The sequence below is a fragment of the Carcharodon carcharias genome, chromosome 31 (assembly GCF_017639515.1).
Source record: "Carcharodon carcharias isolate sCarCar2 chromosome 31, sCarCar2.pri, whole genome shotgun sequence".
Lineage (NCBI taxonomy): Eukaryota > Metazoa > Chordata > Chondrichthyes > Lamniformes > Lamnidae > Carcharodon > Carcharodon carcharias.
Window position 1 is genome coordinate 31,742,673 of NC_054497.1, and position 20,186 is coordinate 31,762,858.

General features: G+C 44.7%; 1 protein-coding gene across 7 annotated transcripts in view; it reads left to right on the plus strand.

Annotated features, from left to right (window-relative positions):
• LOC121271631 (CD276 antigen-like) overlaps window positions 1-20,186 on the plus strand; it is a 93,520-nt gene that overhangs the window by 18,992 nt on the left and 54,342 nt on the right. For all 7 annotated transcript variants that reach the window (XM_041177715.1, XM_041177717.1, XM_041177713.1 and 4 more), the window contains exons 3-4: window positions 15,020-15,117; window positions 15,943-16,051. The gene's annotated coding sequence lies outside the window, so the exon portion shown is untranslated. The remainder of the gene's footprint in view (window positions 1-15,019; window positions 15,118-15,942; window positions 16,052-20,186) is intronic.

Consider the following 20,186-nt stretch of genomic DNA (forward strand, 5'->3'; position numbering starts at 1 on the left):
TGTGTGTGTGAGAGAGGGATAGAGTGAGTGAGTGTGACTATGTGTGTGAAAGAGAGGGAAAGAGTGTGTGTGTATGTGTGCGTGTGAGAGAGAGAGTGAGTAAGGGAGACTGTTGGTGTGTGTTTGTGAAGGAGGGAGAGAGTGAGTGCCTATGTGAAAAAGAGGGAGAGTGAATCAGAGAGAGAGTGAGTGTGTGCGTGTGTGAAAGAGAGGGAGAGTGTGTGTGTGAGAGAGAGAGAATTGGGAGAGTATGAATATGTTTGTGAGTTGAGAGAGAGAGAATAAGTGTGTGTGTGAGCAAGTGAGTGTATGTGAGAGAGTGTGAGAGTGAGTGTGAGAGAGAGGAAGAAAGTGTGTGCGTGAGAGAGAGGAAATGTGAGGGAGAGGGAGTGTGTGTGTGAGAGGAAGAGAGTGAGTGTGTGTGTGAGAGAGGGAGAGAGTGAGTGTGAATATGTGTAGAAGAGGGGGAGATGGAGAGTGTGTATGTGCGTGTGTGAGAGAGTTAGCTAGGGAGAGAATAAGTGTATGTGTGTGAGAGAGGGAGAGAGTGAGTGTGTTTGTGTGTGTATGTGTGTGAGAGAGGGAGAGAGTGAGTGTGTTTGTATGTGAGAGAGTGTATGCAGGTGTGAGAGAGGGAGAGAGTGTGTGTGTTTGTGTGTGAGAGGGAGAGACTGAGTGTGTGTGTGTGTGAGTGCATGTGTGAGAGAGATGGAAAGTGAGTGTGTGTGGGAGAGGGATGGAGAGTGTGTGTGAGGGTGAGGGAGAGAGAGAAAGCAAGAGTGTGAGTGTGTTTTTAAGAGAGGGTGAGTGTGTAAAAGAGAGGGAGAGAGTGAGTGCCTGGGAGAGAGTGATGTGAGTGTGGGAAAGAGAGGGAAAGAGTGAGTGTGAGTGTATATATGAAAGAGAGGGAGAGGGTGTGTGTAATTGTGTGTAAGAGAGAGGTGGAGGGTCAGTGAGTTTGTGTGGGAGAGGGGGAGAGTGAGTATGTGTGTATGTGTGAGAGTGAATAAGGGAAAAGAGTAAGTGTGTTTTTGTGTGTGTGTGAGAGAGAGAGAAAAGGAGAGCGTGAGTGTGTGTTTTTCAGAGAGGGGGAGTGAGTGGGCATGTGTGTGAGGGAGAGAGTGAATGTGTTGTCTGTGAGCAAGTGAGTGGACGGGAGAGAGAGTGCGTATGTGAAAAAGAGAGAGAATGATTGTGTGAGAGAGAGAGAAAGTGAGTGTGTGTATGAAAGAGAGGGCGAGAGTGTGTCTGTGTGAGAGAGAAATGGGAGAATATGAAGTGTGTTTGTGAGAGAGTGGGTGTGTGTGTGAGCAAGTGAGTGTATCTGAGAGAGGGCAAGAGAGTGATTGAGAGAGAGGGAGAGAGTGAGTGTGAATATGTGTGTGTGGGAGAGAGGGAGATGGAGAGTGAGTAAGGGAGGGAGTGAGTGTCTGTGTGAGAGAGGGAGAGAGTGTTTGTGTCTGTGAGAGAGTGTATGTGGGTGTGAGAGAGTGTGTGTGTGTGTGTGAGAGGGAGAGACTGAGTATGTGCGTGAGAGACAGTGATTGAGTGAGATTGCATGTGAGAGAGAAGGTGAGTATGTGTGTGTGTGAAAGAGAGAAAGGGAGAGTGTGTGTGAGCAAGTGAGTGTATGTGAGAGAGGGAGAGATTGATGTGTATGTAAAAAAGAGGGAGACAGTGAGTTTGTGTGAGTGAGAGTGAGTGTGTGTGTGTGCGAAAGAGAGGGAGAGATTGAGTGAGTGTGTGTGTAAGAGAGAGGAAGAGAGTGAATTTGTGTGAGAGGGAGAGGGTGAGTGTGAGTGTGTGAGGGAGAGGGTGAGTATTTGTGTGAGAGTGGGAGAGAGTGTGTAAGAGAGAGGGACAGAGTGAGTGAGTATGATGGGAGAGGGGGGAGAGTGAGCGTGTGAGAGGGAGAGATGGAGAGTAAATGCATGTGCGTGTACATGTATGAGAGAGTGTGTAAGGGAGAGAGTATGTGAGTGTATGAGAGGGAGTGTGAGTGTGTGCGATAGAGGGAGAAAGATTGTGTATGAGAGAGAGTGAGTATGTGTGTGTGTGTGTGAGAGAGAGTGTGTATATGTGTGTGTGAGAGAAGGAGGCAGAGAGTTAGTGTGTGTGAGAGTGACTGTGTGTGTGACAGAGAGAGTGTGAGTGTGTGTGAGAGGGACAGAGTGAGTGCATGTGTGAGAGAGAGGAGTGTGTGTGTTGTGTGTGAGAGAGAGGAAGAGAATGATGTGTGTGTGAAAAAGAGGGAGAGAGTGAATTTGTGTGAGAGAGAGAGTGTATGTATGAAAGATAGGGGGAGATTAAGTGAGTGTGTATGAGAGAGGGGGAGAGCAGGTGTGTGTGAAAGGGAGAGATGGAGAGAGTGTGTGTATGTATCTGTGTGTTTGTGTGTGTGTGTGTGTGTGTGTGTGTGAGAGAGAGTGAGTAAGGCAGAGAGTGAGAGAGGGAGTGTGTCTGTGTGAGAGAAGTAGGGAGTGAGCCTGTGTCTATGTTTGTGAGAGAGGGAAAGTGTGAATGAGTGCATGTGCCTGTGTGTATGAGAGAGAAGGAGAGAGTGAGTATGTGTGTGTGAGAGAGGGAGGCAGAGATTAAGTGTGCGTGAGAGAGAGAAAGGGTGAGTGTCAGTGTGTGAGAGAGAGAAAGAGGGGGAGAGAGTGAGTGTGAGTGTATATGATAGAGGGAGAGAGAGACTGTGTGTGTGTGTGTGTGTGTGTGTGTGTGTGTGTGATAGAGGGAGGCAGAGAGTGAGTGTGTGAGAGAGAGTGTGAACGTGTATGAGTGACAGAGAGAGTGTGTGTGTGAGTTTGAGGGAGAGAATGAGTGTGAAGTGTGTTTGAAAGAGAGAGAGAGTGAGTGTGTGTTTGTGAGCATGGGAGAGACTGAGTGTGTATGTGAAGAAGAGGGAGAGAGTGAGTGTGCGTGTGTGTGGGAGAGAGAGAAAGAGGAAGGGAGAGTGTGAGTGTGTGTGAGAGAGGGATAGGGTGAGAGCGGGAGAGAGTGAGCGTGAGTGTATGTAAGAAAGAGTGACAGAGTGAGTGAATGTGCATGGTAGAGGGGGAGAGCAAGTGTGTGTACGAGAGGGGGAGATGGAGAGTATGTATGTGTGTGCATGTGTGAATGAGTAAGGGAGAGAGTGAGTGAATGTGTGAGAGAGGGAGTGTCTGTGTGAGAGAAGTAGGGAGTGGGTCTGAGTCTGTGTTAGCAAGAGAGGGAGAGTGTGAATGAGTGCACATGCCTTTGTGTGTGTGTGAGGGCGGGAGAGAGTGAGTGAGAGGAAGAGAGTGAGTGAGTGTGTATGAAAGAGACTGAGTGTGAGTGTGTGAGACAGAGGTAGACAGTAAGTGTGAATGTGTGTGTGAAAGAGGGGAAGAGAGTGTGTGTCCATGTTAGAGAGGGAGAAAGTGAGTGTGTGTGTGTTTGAGACAGGGAGAGAGTGAGTGTGTGTGTTTGAGATAGGGAGAGAGTGAGTGTGACTGTGAGAGAAGGAGAGAGTCAGTGTGTGTGAGAGCATGTGTATATGTTTGTATGTGTGAGAGAGGGAGCGATTGAGCCTGTATGAGAGAGAGAGGGAGATTGATTGTGAGTGATTGGGAGAGAAGAGAGAGAGGCTATGTGTGTGTGTCTGTATGTGTGTGTTTGAGACAAGGAGAGAGTGACTGTGACTGTATATGAGAGAGAGAGAGAGGGAGAGAGTGAGTGAATATGTGTTTGTGTGTGTCTGTGAGAGAGGGAGAGAGTGATGTGTATGTGAAAAAGATGGAGAATGATTTTGTGTGAAAGTGAGAGAGTGTGTGTGTGTGTGTGAAAGATAGGGAGAAATTGAGTGTGTGTGTGAGAGAGGAAGAGAGCGAGTTTGTGTGAGGGAGAGGTGAGTGTGTGTGTGTGTGTGAGAGGAGAGAGTCAGTGTGTGTGAGAGTGTGTGTGTGTGTTTGTGTATGTGTGAGAGAGAGTGAGTAAATGTGTGAGACCGGGAGAGAGTGAGTGTGAGTGTGTCTAAGAGAGAGGGTCAGAGTGAGTGAATGTGTATGGAAGAGGGGGAGAGCAAGTGTGTGTATGGGAGGGAGAGATGGAGAGTGTATTTATGTGTGTGTGTGTGTGTGTGTGTGTGTGTGAGAGAGATAGTGTGAGTAAGGAAAAGAGTGAGTGAGATAGGGAGTGTGAGTGTGTGAGAGAAGTAGGGAGTGAGTCTGTGTCTGTGTTTGTGAGAGAGGGAGGGTGTGAATGAGTGCATGTGCCTGAGTATGTTTGTGAGAGTGAGTGAATATATATGTGTGTGTGTGTGTGTGTGAGAGAGAGAGAGAGGCAGACAGAGAGTAAGTGTGAGTGTGAGAGAAAGAAAGAATGAGTGGCAATGTGTGTGAGAGAGAGAAAGAGTGAATGAGTGAGTGTGTGTGATAGAGGGAGAGAGAGAGTGTGTGTGAGAGAGAGAGAAATGGGAGTGTGAATGTGTGTGTCAGTTGAGAGAGGGAGAGAGTGTGTGTGTGAATGAGCGAGTGTATGTGAGAGAAAGTGGGAGTCAGTGTGTGAGAGAGAGGAAGAGAGTGTGTATGTGAAAGAAAGGGAGAGTGTGTGTGTGAGAGAGAGGGACAGAGAAATGGGAAAATGTAAATGTGTGTGTGAGTTGAGAGAGGGTGTGTGCGAGCGAGTGAGTGTATGTGAGAGAGGGTGAGATTGTGTGTGAGAGAAAGAGGAGAGTGAGTGTGTGAGAGAGAGAGGGAAAAAGTGAGTGTGAATATGTGTGTGTGGGAGATGGAGAGTGTGTATGTGTGTGTGTGAGAGAGTGAGTAAGGGAGAGAATGAGTGTATGTATGAGAGAGGGAGAGAGTGAGTGTTAGTGTGTTTGTGTGTGAGAGGGAGAGACTGAATGAGTGTGAGCGTGAGAGTGTGTGTGAGGGAGAGGGTGAGTGTGTATGTTTGTGAAAGAGAGAAATGAAGAGTGTGAGTGTGTGTTTGTGAGGGAGTGAGTCTGTGTGCATGAGTGAGTGTATGTGAGAGAGAGGAAGAAAGTGATGTTATGTGAAAAAGGAGAGAGTGAATTTGTGTTTGAGAGAGTGTGAGTGTATGTGAAAGATAGGGAGAGATTGAGTGAGTGTGTGTGTGAGAGAGAGAGGGAGAGAGTGAGTGTGAGTATGGTTGTATGAAAGAGTGACAGAGTGAGTGAGTGTGCATGGGAAAGGGGGAGAGCAAGTGAGAGGAAGAGATGGGGAGTGTGCGTATGTGTGTGTGTGCGTGTGAGAGAGTGAGTGTGTGAGAGATGGAGTGTGTCTGTGTGAGAGAAGTAGGGACTGTGTCTGAGCCTGTGTTGGTGAGAGAGGGAGAGTGTGAATGAGTGCAGTTCCTGTGTGAGTGTGAGGGAGAGAGTGAGTGTGTGTGAGAGAGCGAGTGTGTGTGTGAGAGAGGTAGGGAGTGAGTGTGAATGTGTTTGTGAAAGAGGGGAAAAGAATGAGTGTGTCCATGTTAGAGAGTGTGTGAGTGGGTGTGTGTGTATGTGAGAGGGAGGGAGAAAGTGAGTGTGTGTGTGTTTGAGACAGGGAGAGTGTGAGTGTGACTGTGTATGTGAGAGAGTGAGTGTGAGAGAGAGGGAGTGTGTGTGTGTGTGTGAGTGAGGGAAAGAGCGAGCGTGTTAGAGAGAGGGAGAGAGAGTTTGTATGTGTGTGAAAGAGAGGGAAAGAGTAAGTGTGTGATAGAGAGAGATTGTGTGTGTGTTTGTATGTGCGTGTGAGAGAGGGAGGCAGGGAGTACATGTGTGAGAGAGGGAGAGAGTGAGAGAGTGTGTGTTTTGTATGTGTGTGTGTGAGAGAGGGAGGCATGGAGTGCGTGTGTGAGAAAGGGAGAGAGTGAGAGTGTGTGATAGATAGAGAGAGAGAGTGTGTGTGTGTGTGAGAGTGTGTGTGTTTGTATGTGTGTGTGAGAGAGGGAGGCAGGGAGTGTATGTGTGAGAGAGGGAGAGACTGAGAGTGAGTGTGAGTGTGTGTGTGAGAGAGAGGGAGAGAGTGGGGTTATGATAAGGCAGGTAGTGATGGCTGGGCTGACCAAATCCCAAAAGCAAACTTAGTCAAGCTATCAGAATGATTTTAGTTTGTATTTTTATCATGAGAAAGTATGTGTACTGAAGTCAGAAGTAAAAATTCCACTACCACTTTTGGAGATTTTAAATATTAACTTAAAATATTTATTAACAAAAGAAGAAAACTTAAACACAAGATTACTGTTACACAGTTAAATTTAGTTTTACAACCTTTTCCGAAATATTTCTACTTAGCTAGACTCACAAATAAACACCCTCTTCCAGGCAACAGTCCCTATAGATTCTTAACCTATAAAACATCCAGTAATATTACTGCAAGACACCCACTGTTGCTATAGAGGAGGTATCTCACAGGGCTTCTTTCTCCCTCTAACTTGACAGTGGAAATCCAAGGTCTGTAACAAAACCTCACTTTCTGAAACAAACAAGCACTTCTCTGGGGTGACTAGAGGCTGCTTACTTCACCAGTCTGTCCTCGCACAATACACTCTACAAGATCACATGGTCTCATCTCTCATACAGCTTTCGATCTTTCCTTAAATATGTGTTTTCCTTTCGTCTTTAGACCCATTGCTCTTAACTTTCTTTTGAAGTTATGTTTCCCAGAATATAAAAATCTTTCATGTTGTCTTTATGGCCATCACTTTCAAGAAAGTAAACTTAATAACTTTGCTTCATTTATGATCTTTGCCAGTTGTAAACTTCCTTTTCTTTCTCCTTGAAATTCAACAACTAAAAATTCAACTCCTCATTTATCTCCTAATGCAAATTCCTATTCATGCTGTATTTACATGTATCCCATCTTAGCTTATTCATCTCCACCTCAAAATACCTGCTTTTATGCCTAACCCTTTGATGATTTAAATCTTGCAGTCTGACTGTCTTAAGTGTAATTAAATCAGCCACACACACAAACATACACGCAGGCCCCATAAGCCTGCTTCACAGTATCCCACAGTAGTATTGGAAAAAATAATATTTTCTTTACAGTGAGTGTGTGTGAAAGAGAGGGAGAGAGTAAGTATCAGTGTGTACAAGAGAGAGTGAGTGTCAATATGTATGTAAAGGAAAGGGACAGACTGTTGTAAGAGAGAGGGAGATAGTGAGTGTGATGTGTGTGTGAAAGAGAGGGAGAGAGAGAGTGTGTGTGTGTGTGTGTGTGTTTCTGGCTCACTCCCAGTCTCAGGATTCTCAGTCACGCTCACCCCACACACCCTCAGTGAGTGACCACCCTGAGACTGGGAGTGAGCCAGACACACACACATTCACTATATAACACTCCAATGTCATTTTTATTCATTACTCGTTTTAAAATGATCAATTTATTGCTTTGACGTTGCTTTAATTTTGCTCAGCAAGTTGTTTCTTTTCTTCACACACAACTTTTAAAAAAAATTTATGTGACTTTCTGAAATCTGCTCATTAACCCCTTGAATGAGAAAAACATGAAAATGTGGCCCCCACTCAAAAAGATAGGACCAGCCTGGTAGAAAATATCCCTGAAAAAAGCAGGGGAGTTGTACCCAATGTCCTGCCCAATATTTATCACTCAACAAACACCACTGTCGCTTGTCATGATAAGTTACTGCTTGCTGAGTTTGCTGTGTGCAAATTGGTTGCTGTGTTTCCAACAACAATAAGATGAGTTTTAAGTAGAAAAGTTTGTCTTGAACCTAACGGCTTTACAAAAGGTTGCCCCACAATGATAATACAAGGAGGGTGGCGGCCTTAATGGAGCTGAGAGTGGGACTTCCGCCCCCCACCCCCCCCCCCCCCCCCCACCCCCCCAACAAACCAGGGAAAGAAAACCCCGCCCTCGAGAGCTGCCAACCAATCTGATTGGCTGGCAACTGAGTAGTCCCAGCGGCGCCAGAACTGAGTTGTGGCTGCTGCTGGGACTACAAGCAATCCCAAGGAGAAGATCCATGGATGCCAGACTGCTGAGTCTGGGGTTCTTGGTTAGAGAGGGAGGCAGCGGGGAGAGGTTTGGGGATCGATTTCTGGAGGCCAGGGGGATACCATCTTGGGGAGGGTGTTCCCCCGATGGGCCTCTTCCTTCCCATCTTTTAACGTGAGGCTATGAAAGAATGGGCTGGCCTCCTTTGTCCCACCTTCTCTAGCCACATGTATTATTGATGCATGGGTGGAAACAGGCCCTGAACTGACCATTAATCCCTGAACTGACCATTAATAAGCAAGTTCAGGGCCTTAATAGGTCTAAGGGAGAGCAGGTTGGCTGATGCCTTATACCCCCCGTATTATGCATACAGCTTGGGGGCTTGGGCAGGAAGGTGGTGGGCTAGCCTGCCATTCAATTTTACATGCCCTCACCCGCTGGCACATTTGCTGGTGCTGATGGGCCACAAAATTTCTCCCAATGACTAACTAAACTTTGAAAGTCCTTTATCGGCTGTGCAGTGGTTTGAGACCGCCTGAGCAGATTCTATACAAACACATGTTCACCCTCTTCTGAGATCCTGGGTAGGAGAGAGTTTAAGATTGGGGTAGTTATGTTGAAGAAGTAAATTTGAAGGCAATTTTTGTGCTTTCATATTCTTGCCACATTGTTTGTGAACAAGATCACCAGATTTTTCAAAGATTATGACATTGTGGTGTAAAAACAGAAAGTGCTGGAAATACCCAATATGCTCAGTGGAAAACAAACAGGTTTATATTTTGTGTGGATCTGTACAATCAGACTGGCATGTTAAGAGGAGAGTACTCTTACAGGATTGAGCAGACGAAAGGTCATAGGTGAAATAGCTTCCTGTTCAGGACAGGAGGATGTTGCTTTCACATAAAAGCAGTTAATTGATTCAATATCACATCAATAGATTTTAAAATCACAGAACAAGTTTTGAAATGACTTCTAAGGCATGAATGTTCTCCTTGTTATCATTTAAATCAAGTGTGATTCAATTATGACTCAAGGATATGAGGAGATGCTGACTGTGAAAGGGAGAATCACAAAGGGTAAAAGGTCTGCAGTTTTGAGGTCAGTATTCGGAGAAGAAGAGTGTTTAGGAGGAAGTTGACATGCTATTTCTGATGACAACATTACGCCTGATTGACGCAGTGCATGAGGCCTGTGAATGGAATTGTTGAGAGTGAGGCAGGATGGTGCTGGTGGATTGAAGTAGCAAGCAAAATGGTTCCCAGGGTTCAATCGGACCAATGTTAGAGGACAGTATGGCAGGTTAGAGGTCATCAGAGCCATTTTATGGTACAGAGAAAACATTTGGGCCCCAAGAAGGCAATGTAGAACGAAACAAATGGACAAATGATGCATTTACTGTGTTACTAGGGATAATGCCTGAGAAAAAGGAATGATGATAATGGAAGAGTGAGCATATGTGAATAGCAGTTGCTGCAAAGCAGAAAATGCACTTGGTGACAAGAATGGAAGATGATATGTTGGTGAGACCACACCTGGGGTACTGTGTACGGCTTTCGTCTCTTATCTAAGGAAGGATATACTTGCCTTAGAAGGAATGTAATGTAGGTTTATTAGATTGATTTCTGGGATGAGGAGATTGTCCTATGAGGAAAAAATTAGTGGATTAGGCCTATATTGTGTAGTGTTTAGAAGAATTAGAGGTGGTCTCAATAAAACAGATAAAATTCTCAAGGGTAGATGCTGGGAGGATGATTCCCTGGCTGAGGAGTCTAGAACGTGGGATCACAGTCTCAGAACAAGGGATTCAGTGAGAAGGAAAAGAGAGGCTTTTAGCAGGTACAAGGGGAACAAATCAGCAGAGGCATTAGTGGAGTACAGAAAGTGCAGGGTGGAGCTTAAGAAAGCATTAGGAGAGCAAAGATGGGATATGAGAAAGTTCTGGCAGGAAAAAGTAGGGAAAATCCCAAGATATTCTATGAGTATATCAATGGGAAGAGGATAACCAGGGAAAGAATAGGGCCCATTGGGGACCAACGGGGCAATCTATAGGTGGAGCCATAGAACATTGGTAGAGTGTTGAACGAATACTTCACATCTGTCTTCACCCAAGAGAATGAGGATGAAGGTATGGAACTCGGAGAGAGAGACTGCGAGGTCCTTGAGCAAATTGATATAGGGAGTGACAAGGTATTGGAGGTGTTGGCAGGCTTAAAATGGACAAATCTCCAGGTCCAGATGATTTGTGTCCCAGACTGCTGAGGGAGGCAAGGGAGGGGATTGCAGGGGCTCTGACACAAGTTTTTAATTCCTCTCTGGCCATGGGGGAGGTGCCAGAGGACTGGAGAACAGCTAATGTGGTTCTGCTATTTAAGATGGGTTGTAGAGATAAGCCAGGGAACTAAGGCCAGAGAGTCTCACATCAGTGGTAGGGAAACTTGGAGAAATTTCTGAAGGAGAGAATCTATCTCCACTTGGAGAGGTAAGCTTTGATCAGGGATAGTCAGCATGGCTTTGTCAGAGGGAGGTCATGCCTAACAAATGTGACTGAATTTTTTGAGGAGGTGACCAGGTCTGTAGATGAGGGTAGTGCAGTTGATGTAGTTTTTATGGATTTCAGCCAAGCCTTTGACAAGGTCCCACATGGGAGACTTATAAAGAAGGCAAATGCACATGGGATACAGGGTAATTTGATAAGGTGGATTCAAAATTGGCTGAGTTGTAGGAGGCAGAGGGTGATGACAGAAGGATGCTTTAGTGACTGGAAGCCAGTGTCCAGTGGCATGCCACAGGGATCTGTGCTGGGTCCTCTATTATTTGTCATTTATATAAACAACATAGATGACTATGTCAGGGGTAGGATTAGCAAGTTTGCGGATGACACAAAGATTGGCTGGGTGGTTAACAGTGAGGTTGAGTGTCTTGGGCTACAGGAAGATACAGACGGGATGGCCAAATGGGCAGATAAGTGGCAGATGGAATTTAACCCTGAAAAGTGTGAGGTGATACACTTTGGAAGGAGTAATTTGACAAGGAAGTATTCAATGAACGGCATGACACTAGGAAGTTCTGAGGAACAAAGGGATCTTGGCGTGTGTGTCCATTGATCTCTGAAGGTGGAGGGGCATGTTAGTGGGGTGGTGAAAAAGGGATATGGAACACTTGCCTTTGTCAATCGAGGCGTAGATTACAAAAGTAGGGAGGTCATGTTGGAGTTGTATAGAGCCTTGGTGGGGCCACAGCTGGAGTACTGTGTGCAGTTCTGGTCGCCACATTATAGGAAGGAAGTGATTGCACTGGAGGGGGTGCAGAGGAGATTCACCAGGATGTTGCCTGGGATGAAACATTTAAGTGTTGAAGAGAGGTTGGATAGACTTGGGTTGTTTTCGTTGGAGCAGAGAAGACTGAGGGGCGACCTGATCGAGGTGTACAAGATTATGAGGGGCATGGACAGGGTGGATAGGGAGCAGCTGTTCCCCTTAGTTGAAGGGTCAGGCACAAGGGGACATAAGTTCAAGGTGAGGGGCAGGAGGTTTAGGAGGGAATGTGAGGAAAAACTTTTTTACCCAGAGGGTGGTGACAGTCTGGAATGCACTGCCTGGGAGGGTGGTGGAGGCGGGTTGCCTCACATCCTTTAAAAAGTACCTGGATGAGCACTTGGCACATCATAACATTCAAGGCTATGGGCCAAGTGCTGATAAGTGGGGTTAGATAGATAGGTCAGGTGTTTCTCACGTGTTGGTGCAGACTTGATGGGCCAAAGGGCCTCTTCTGCACTGTGACTCTGTGATTGGCCACTGAGGACTGAGATGAATAGAAACCTTTTCAATCAAAGCTTTGGAATTCTGTAACCAGAGGGCTGTAGGTGCTTAGTTGTTGAGTATATTTAAGCCAGAGATGGATAGATCTTAAGAGGTAGTATGGGAAGGTAGAGTTGGGGTAGGAGATTAGAAGGGACAAATGGCCTACTCCTGCTCCTACTTTGTATATGCATATGTATATAAGATCTATCAGATGCAAGGGTTCAAAATAACAGGGTTCCCATTGTTATAATGGCCCCGATAATAACTCTCAGCTGTGACCAGAGTGAATGTGATGTTACTCACTCATGGAATATGAAAAGTCTGGGCGTGTTGGAATGAGCTTTGCTCAGCTGGGGAGAGGCACACACACTGTCCACAATTGCAGAGAGAATGGAGGGCTCCAGCTCAAGCAGGATGAGGTTATTTCACAGGGCAGTGTGAAGAACTCATCTTCCATGGATAGGTCGGCTAACTCTATGGAACACCAAACACAGCAATCAACTGAGTCTACACAGGCCTTGACCACTGCCGTGCAGACTCTGGATGTCAACATGTCTAAGTGGAATGGCAGAAATCTTTGCTATGGCCTTACAATGTGTTACTGATCTACCCTAAACTGCTGTCCTGCAGAGTGGTAAGAGTGAAGTGTGATTGGCCCACGAGAGGGATTATCCAAAAGGGAACATGGAAGTGGGAACAATGTTCAAAGAGTTCCCAGTTCTCATTGTTGCAGCCCCCATCCCCACATATGCCTCCGGTTAGTAGTCGACTTGACTGCCTTACGCCCTAATGCAGGTGTCGGTGTAGCATTCTTTGGCAGGGCACTCACGGTCTCCAATGCCTGGAGGTCATCAACCAAGATCATCTGTGCAGCCTACCTCTACCTCTGCTGAACATATAAGGGTTGCACCACATAGCAGTGGTAGGAACAAGAAGAATAACACTTTATTATTTACCAAAGGTATGCACATGGATGTTAATGCAAATGATGAGTTATTTGTTATTTACTAGAATCACATAAAATGTATTGCTTTGCACCTCTTTCCCATATTGCCCATTCTTTGTTGCTGGATGGTAACTCCCCTTTTCCATTTCTCGTTGATGCCTGAGAGGACATGAATTTATGGGGACCAATGGGAGTGGTCTGCAATGGGCTGCTAGACTGTTTTGTGTCAATGGGATGGTTGGAAGGGATGGGTGGGGAAGATTAACCATTCGGTGTTCAATTGATTGGCTACATTGATCCAGTATTAGTGACTCACTGAATGTATCTATAAGGGAATCCCTGGCATCCCATAATGCAATTGCAGGGCAGGAGCCTGGGGATGAGGGGTCAAAGGGAAGGGGTCTGTAGATCACAGGTTGGCCAATCACAGCAACATACTCCTTCTCCTAAGATAAAAGCAAAATACTGCGGATGCTGGAAATTTGAAACAAAAACTGAAAATACTGGAAAAACTCAGCAGCTCTAACAGCATCTGTGGAGAGAGAGACAGAGTTAACGCTTTGAGTTGAAGAGGAGTCAAATGGACTCGAAACATTAACTCTGAATTTCTCTCCAAAGATGCTGTTAGACCTGCTGAGTTTTTCTAGCATTTTCTGTTTTTGATACACTCCTTCTCCTCCTGTCTCATAAGGAGTGTTCTACCTTCTGGAGCCAGTTACTCTTGTCACCTGTTGGAAATCTGAAATCAAAACAAGAAATGCTGGAAATACTCAGCAGGTCAGGCAGCATCTGTGCAGTGAGAAACAGGGTTAACATTTCAGGTCGATGACCTTTTGATAGGCAGTGAAATGTATTTCCAGCATTTTCTGTTTCTACTCCTGCTTCCATGTAGCTGCCATGTTTCTCGAGCCCTGGGAAACCCAGCCAACAACTGTTCAATTTCACTCTGGCACCCAGCTGCACTGTGGGAGCCTGGATTACATTTTCTAGTGGAATGTCCCACCTCTCCACACATGAGGCACCCCATCACCCTTAAAATGGTAACAGGCACATACATACATGGCGGTTTGGAGTTATTTCCCAGTTTTTAACTTTTAATCCCTTTCTTGACACTGCTGCCTGTTTTGGGGGTTCATATCAACCCCAATTCCTTACCAGCCCAACATTACCTCTGCCAATTTGTAACAGTGCCTAACTAGGTTCTGTGCACAAGTCTTGGAGTGGGACTCGAATGCACAGAGTTGGCTCGGGTGAGGGTGCCAATATCACATTTTTAAACTTGCACACTTAGACTTGACTCAATATGAGAATGAATCATAACTCTGCTGCTCACTTTCCCTCCCTGAGCTGCTAAACTATTTTCCCTCAAGAAGAAACGGGAAGTTCCCCGTTGAGATTCTGCACAGTGCAGACTGCAGACATTCAAGCCTCAGGTCCAATCCCCAGTTCATGCTGAGCTTGCTGATCTGGGAGGCGGCCTTTAATGCCAAAGAGACAAAACTTCCACCCTCCCTCCTCCTGCAATGAGATATCTAAAATCTTCCACATCGAAAGGAGCAGCGTGGTCCAGGCCACTCAGCAGTGAAATTAGGGGCACTTCTTCACACAGACAGCAGAAGAAATCTGGAATGGGTTTAGTAAGGGAATCCCAGAGTGTGGGACCTAAAGAGTTAGGATCGGAGGAGTGGTTTGGAGGGAGGGGGTGGATGGGTGCTGGTTGTGGGGCTGTAGGAATTTACAGAGATAATGAAGAATGATACCATGAAGGGATTTAAATACAAAAAATGTATTGGGGGTCTGGGGTCCAATGTAGGGACAGGGTTGATGAGAAAGAGAGGGCTTATAGGTTTCAGTGTTTTGGCTGAAATCAGGACCTTGCTGTCAGTGAGTCTAGGTTCCTTCAGAAGGCACACTGTTAAAAATCCCCCCACTCTAAAAAGAATTGGAAATCACTGAAATTGGTGAGAACTTCTTCCATGTCTTTCGGATCAGATGTTAAGGCGCTGTCTTTTCATTTAGGTGGATGGAAAAGAGCCCATGGCATTATTTTTAAGAAAGGGGATGGGGAGTTCTCCCCAGTGTCCTGGCCAATATTTATCCCTCAATCAACATCACAAAAACAGATTATCTGGTCGTTGTCACATTGCTGTTTGTGGGAGCACAGTGATCACTGTATCTTCGAGATCAGCAGCAAGTGCCATAGCTCTGCTGCTAACCACCAAATCCAACCAGACATGTTTGCTGACATTTTGTACCTCTTTTTTTCCCTTATTTTTCAAATTCCACTTCTACACTTTTCCCTCCAACATTAAATATCTCTTGTCTCCATCCCTACTCCCTAGCTAACTAAGGAAGTCGAGGATGATATCAAATTGAAAGAAACCACGTACAATTCTGTGAAGGCCAGAAAACTGGGAAAATTTTTGGAAACCAGCAAAGGGTGAGTAACAAATAATTAAGAGGGAGAAATTAGAACATGAGAGTAAACGAGAAAGAAATATACAAACAGACAGTAAGAGCTTCTACTAGAATTAAAAGGAAGAGAATAGCTAATACAAATATTTGTCCCTTAGAGGATGAGGCTGGGAATTAATAAGAAACAAGAAAATGGCAGAGCCTTCTGAACAAGTATTTGGTATCTGTCTTCATGGTAGAGGACATGAAAAGCAAACTAAGTATAGTAGAAAGTCAAGGGGCAAAAAGGAGGGAGGAACATAGAACAATCACTATCATGGGAAAAATAGTACTAAGAAAACTAATGGGAAAAACCCCTTGGATTCCCTGTATCCTAGGGAAGGAAGTGACTGTAGAGATAGTGGATGCATTGGTTGTAATCTTTCAAAATTCCCTACCTTCTGGAAAGGTTCCAACAAATGGCAAAGCCACAAGTGTAAAACCTTTATTCAAGAAAGGAGGGGGACAGCAGGAAACTAGGCCAATTAGCCTAACATCAGTCATTGGGAAAATGTTGTTTAATCTATCTTGATCTCTAGCCTATCAGTGACCTTCTATTTTGCTTCACCCCCATCTCCTTTTCAACAGCATAAAACCCATCACATTTCCACCTCTCTTCAGCTCTAAGAAGACTCATATTGGACTCGAAACGTTAACTCTGTTTCTCTCTCCACAGATGCTGCCAGACCTGCTGAGTTTTTTCCAGCATTTTCTGTTTTTATTTCCAATTTCCAGCACCTACAGCATTCTGCTTTTATCTTGCTGCTTATAAAGATCGATGGAGCATATTTTCTTCTGTTCCATTCCACAGGTGGAGAACAGAAGAAGGGAGCCTGGCAAATCTTGGCACTGAATCCTACCCTGGGCTCTCCTGACCACACGGTTCGAAGGGATTCTGGCAGCAAGCAGAAGACAGGCAGGTTGGTTTGGTGTGTTAATTTTACTATCTGCCAGGCAAATGGCGTTTCCTGACTTAAACAAACAGTTTCTTTATGAGACTATATGCTGTGATGCCAAATTGATTGACAGTGCAATTTGTGTACAATATAACAGAGCTAAAACCTCACACTATATTTTTATGAAACTATACATATATATGTATATTTCATTCTGGCTAATTTCTAAAAGTTTTAAAACTGGACAAAGACTTTAAAAGGCTGAAGCTATGTCTGCCTGTAACCCTAAATGAAAGGAACTTTCTGACAGTATCAGAGAAGCTGACACCTCATTATCTCTTAAGAGATGTGAACAACCCTGTGGGCTGCAGAGACCAAATTCAAAGGAAATTAGACAAAAGCCATCCACGTTTCATAAGCCAGGCCTGGCCACTGAAGTCTACCCATCTGCCAGGACAGAGGACCCTGCACCTCCTTTGAAATTTTTAAAGGTTGGAACATTAACAATCTCAAGAACTCAGACAAAGGAATATACACCTTTGTCAAAGCCAAAGTAGAGAAGTGGGAGTCATGTGACATAACCCCCCCCACCCCCCCCACTCTACCCCACCCACTAGCTGGGAGAACCAGTGATACTGTCTTGCTGGACTGCCAATCAGTTTGCCATCTTCCATGTACCAAGCAGCAGCACGGAAAGAGGGCTCTGTCCAGATTTGGATGCCTGGCCCCCATCTACATTGCTTCTACTGGAACTTCTGAACTTCTATACCATTGCCTGCAAGACTTAATTCATCACTGCATACCTACCTCATTGTGGAATACATCTCTACCGGAAAAGTGAATTATCCAGCATCGGTCCTCAGCCTGTTGACCTCTGTGAATGAATACACCATTGGACTTTGATTCTGGACTATGGACTCATGTGAAACAATAATTCTTTACTCTGTGGTCTTTGCCCTGTAAATCTTTCTTTCCCTACCCGCTTCCTTTATTGTATGAGTAAAAAGGAGGATATGTTGTGACCCTCCTTTTGTGTTTGAGTGTCTGCGAACAAGCTAACCTTCTGAGATTACACTTTGTCGAGTTTACTGTTGGGTTATTAGTAGAAATTGGATCACACCAAAACTGAGGGGTTGGGAAATACACCACCGCTTATAAAGGGGGAAATCAAAATCAAAACACATTTCTGTTTACAGATGGGCACTGAGAGGAGAAATTGGGGTTGTTAAACTTAAACCCCTCCTGTCCAGAACAACTGTCATACCCAAAATGTAATGTACCTTTACAAATTTTATAAACAGAGTATATTTTGGGGAAAAAGTCTCTGTCCCAAACATTAAACTGACTCCCTCTCTCCTCTGAACCAGAAAGTTTTGGGTTCAAGTCCCACTCTAGGACAAAAATCCAAGTTGACACTGCACTGTAGTACTGAGGGAGTGTTGTACTTTTGGCAATGGCATTTTTCAGATGAGATGAGGACCCACCTGCTCTTTTGGCTAAGATCCTGTGGTACCAGTTGAAAGAAAAGCATGGGAATCCTTGCCACCCTCCTGATCAATATTTATCCCTCAACCAACATGATAAAAACAGATTAACTGATCATCATCTCATTGCAGATTGTGGGAGCTTGCTGTGCACAAATTGGCTGCCATGTTCCCTACATTACAACAGTGAATACACTTCAATGTGCAGTGAACACATGCAGGATGACCCTCAAATGGTGAGAGGGAGATAGAAGAGCAAATATGTAGATACATTTCTGAGTGCAAAAACAATATGGCAATAATAGTTGGGGACTTCAACTACCCTAATATCAACTGGGACACGAGCAGTATGAAAGGCACAGATGGCACAAAATTCTTGAACTTCCTTCGAGAGAACTTTGTAGCCAGCACATTACAAGCCCAATGAGAGGGGGGCAATTCTAGACTTAGTCTTAGGTAATGAAACAGGGCAAGTGGATGAAGTAGCAGTGGGTGACCATTTTGGAAATAATGATGCTAAATCTAACTGTGTTATGGTCACTGTGGAAAAGGGCAAAGATAGAACAGGAATAACAGTTCTAAATTGGGGGAAGACAAATTTTGTGAAGCTGTGAAATAATCTGGTGGAAGTGGTCTGGACACAGCTTCCTGAAGGAAATTCAGAGACAAATCAGTGAGAGGCATTCAAAAGTGAGATTCTACGGGCACAGTGTAGACATGCCCCACAAAGAGAAAGGGTGTGACTGCTTAAATATAGCACCCCCTGGTTATCCAGAAGCATACAGGATAAGCTACAGCAGAAAAGGAAAGCTTATGACAGTCACAAAAAAAATACTGTAGAAAGCCTAGAGGAGTATAAAAAATACAGGGCTGAAGTAAAAAAAGGAAATTAGGAAAGCAAAGAGAGGATATGAGAAAATATTGGCAGGTAAAATCAAGGAAAACCCAAAGGTGTTTTATCAGTACATTAAGAGCAAGAGGATAACTAAGGCCCTACCCTTCCCTATCAGGGGTGTACATGGTAACTTTTGCGTGGATGCAGAAGATGTGGGTAGGGATCTTAATGAGTACTTTGCCCCTGTCTTCACTAAGGAGGGGGATGATGCAGACATTCTGGTTAAAGAGTGTGAAATATTAGATATAATTAGCATTGTAAGAGAGGAAGTACTGGAGGGACTGACATCCTCAAAGGTGGATAAATCACTAGGGCCAGATGGACTGTATCCCAGTTTGTTAAAGGAAACCAAGGAGGATACAGTGGATGATCTGAGGATCATTTTCCAATCCTCACTAGATACAGGCGAGGTACCAGAGGATTGGAGGGCTGCAAACATTGTACCATTATTTAAAAAGGATGGAAGGAATAGGCCAGATAATTTCGGTAGTGGAAAAATTATTAGAATCAATTCTAAGAGACAGGATAAACTGTCACTTAGAAAGCAATGGATTAATCAGCATGGTTTTGTTTGGGGAAGGTCATGCCTTATTAATTTAATCAATTTTTTTGTGGAAGTAACAAGGAGGATTGATGAGGGTAGTGCAGTGGGAGGCATGATTGGGAAATTTGCAGGTGACACAAAAAGTGGGTGGTGTAGTTGATAGTGAAAGTGATAGCTGTTGTCTTCAGAATGATATCAATGGTTTGGTTGAGTGGGCAGAAAAATGGCAGATGGAATTCAATCCAGAGAAGTGTGAGGTAATGCATTTGGGGGAGGGCAAAAAAATCTAGGGAATATCCAATAACTGGGAGGATATTAAGAGAGGTAGAGGATGTGAGAGTCCTTGGAGTGCATGTCCACAGGTCCCAAAAGGTGGCAGGACAGGTGGATAAGGTGGTAAAGAAAGCATATGGAATGCTTTCCTTTATTGGACGAGATATTGAATACAAAAGCAGGGATGTATTGATGGAACCGGATAAAATGCTGGTTAGGCCACCGCTGGAATTTTGCGTACAGTTCTGGTCACCACATTACAGGAAGGACATAATTGCTCTGGAGAGAGTACAGAGGAGATTTACAAGAATGTTACCAGGGCTTGAAAATTGCAGCTATGATGAAAGATTGGATAGGATTGTTTTCCTTAGAACAGAGGAGGCTGAGATGTACAGGATTATGAGTGGCCTAGATAGAATAGACAGGACTGCCCTGTTTCTCCTAGTGGAGAGGTCAATTACCAGGGGGCACAGATTGAAGGTGATTGGTAGAAGGATTAGTGGGGGACATGAGGGAGGTGGTGGGTGTTTGGAGTTCACTGCTTGGTTTGGTGGTGGAGACAGAAACCCACAACTCATTTAAAAGATATCTGGATCTGCACCTGATCTGCTGTAACCTGTAAGGCTATGGACCAGGCACTGGAAAGTGGATTAACATGGGCGGTTAGATTTTATTTTTTTCTTTTTCAGCTGTCACACAAATGATGGGCTGAATGGCCTTTTTCTGTGCCATAACTTTTCCATGGTTCTATGGTTCACAACCTGGACAATATCCAGGCCTGGGCTGTTAAGTGCCAAATAACATTCGTGGCACACAAGTGCCAGGGAATGACCATCTCAAACAAGAGATAATATAACCATTGCTCCTTGATGTTCATTGGCATTACCATCACTGAATACCCCACTATCTACATCCTGGGGGTTACCATTGACCAGAAACTGAACTGGACTAGCCATACTGTGG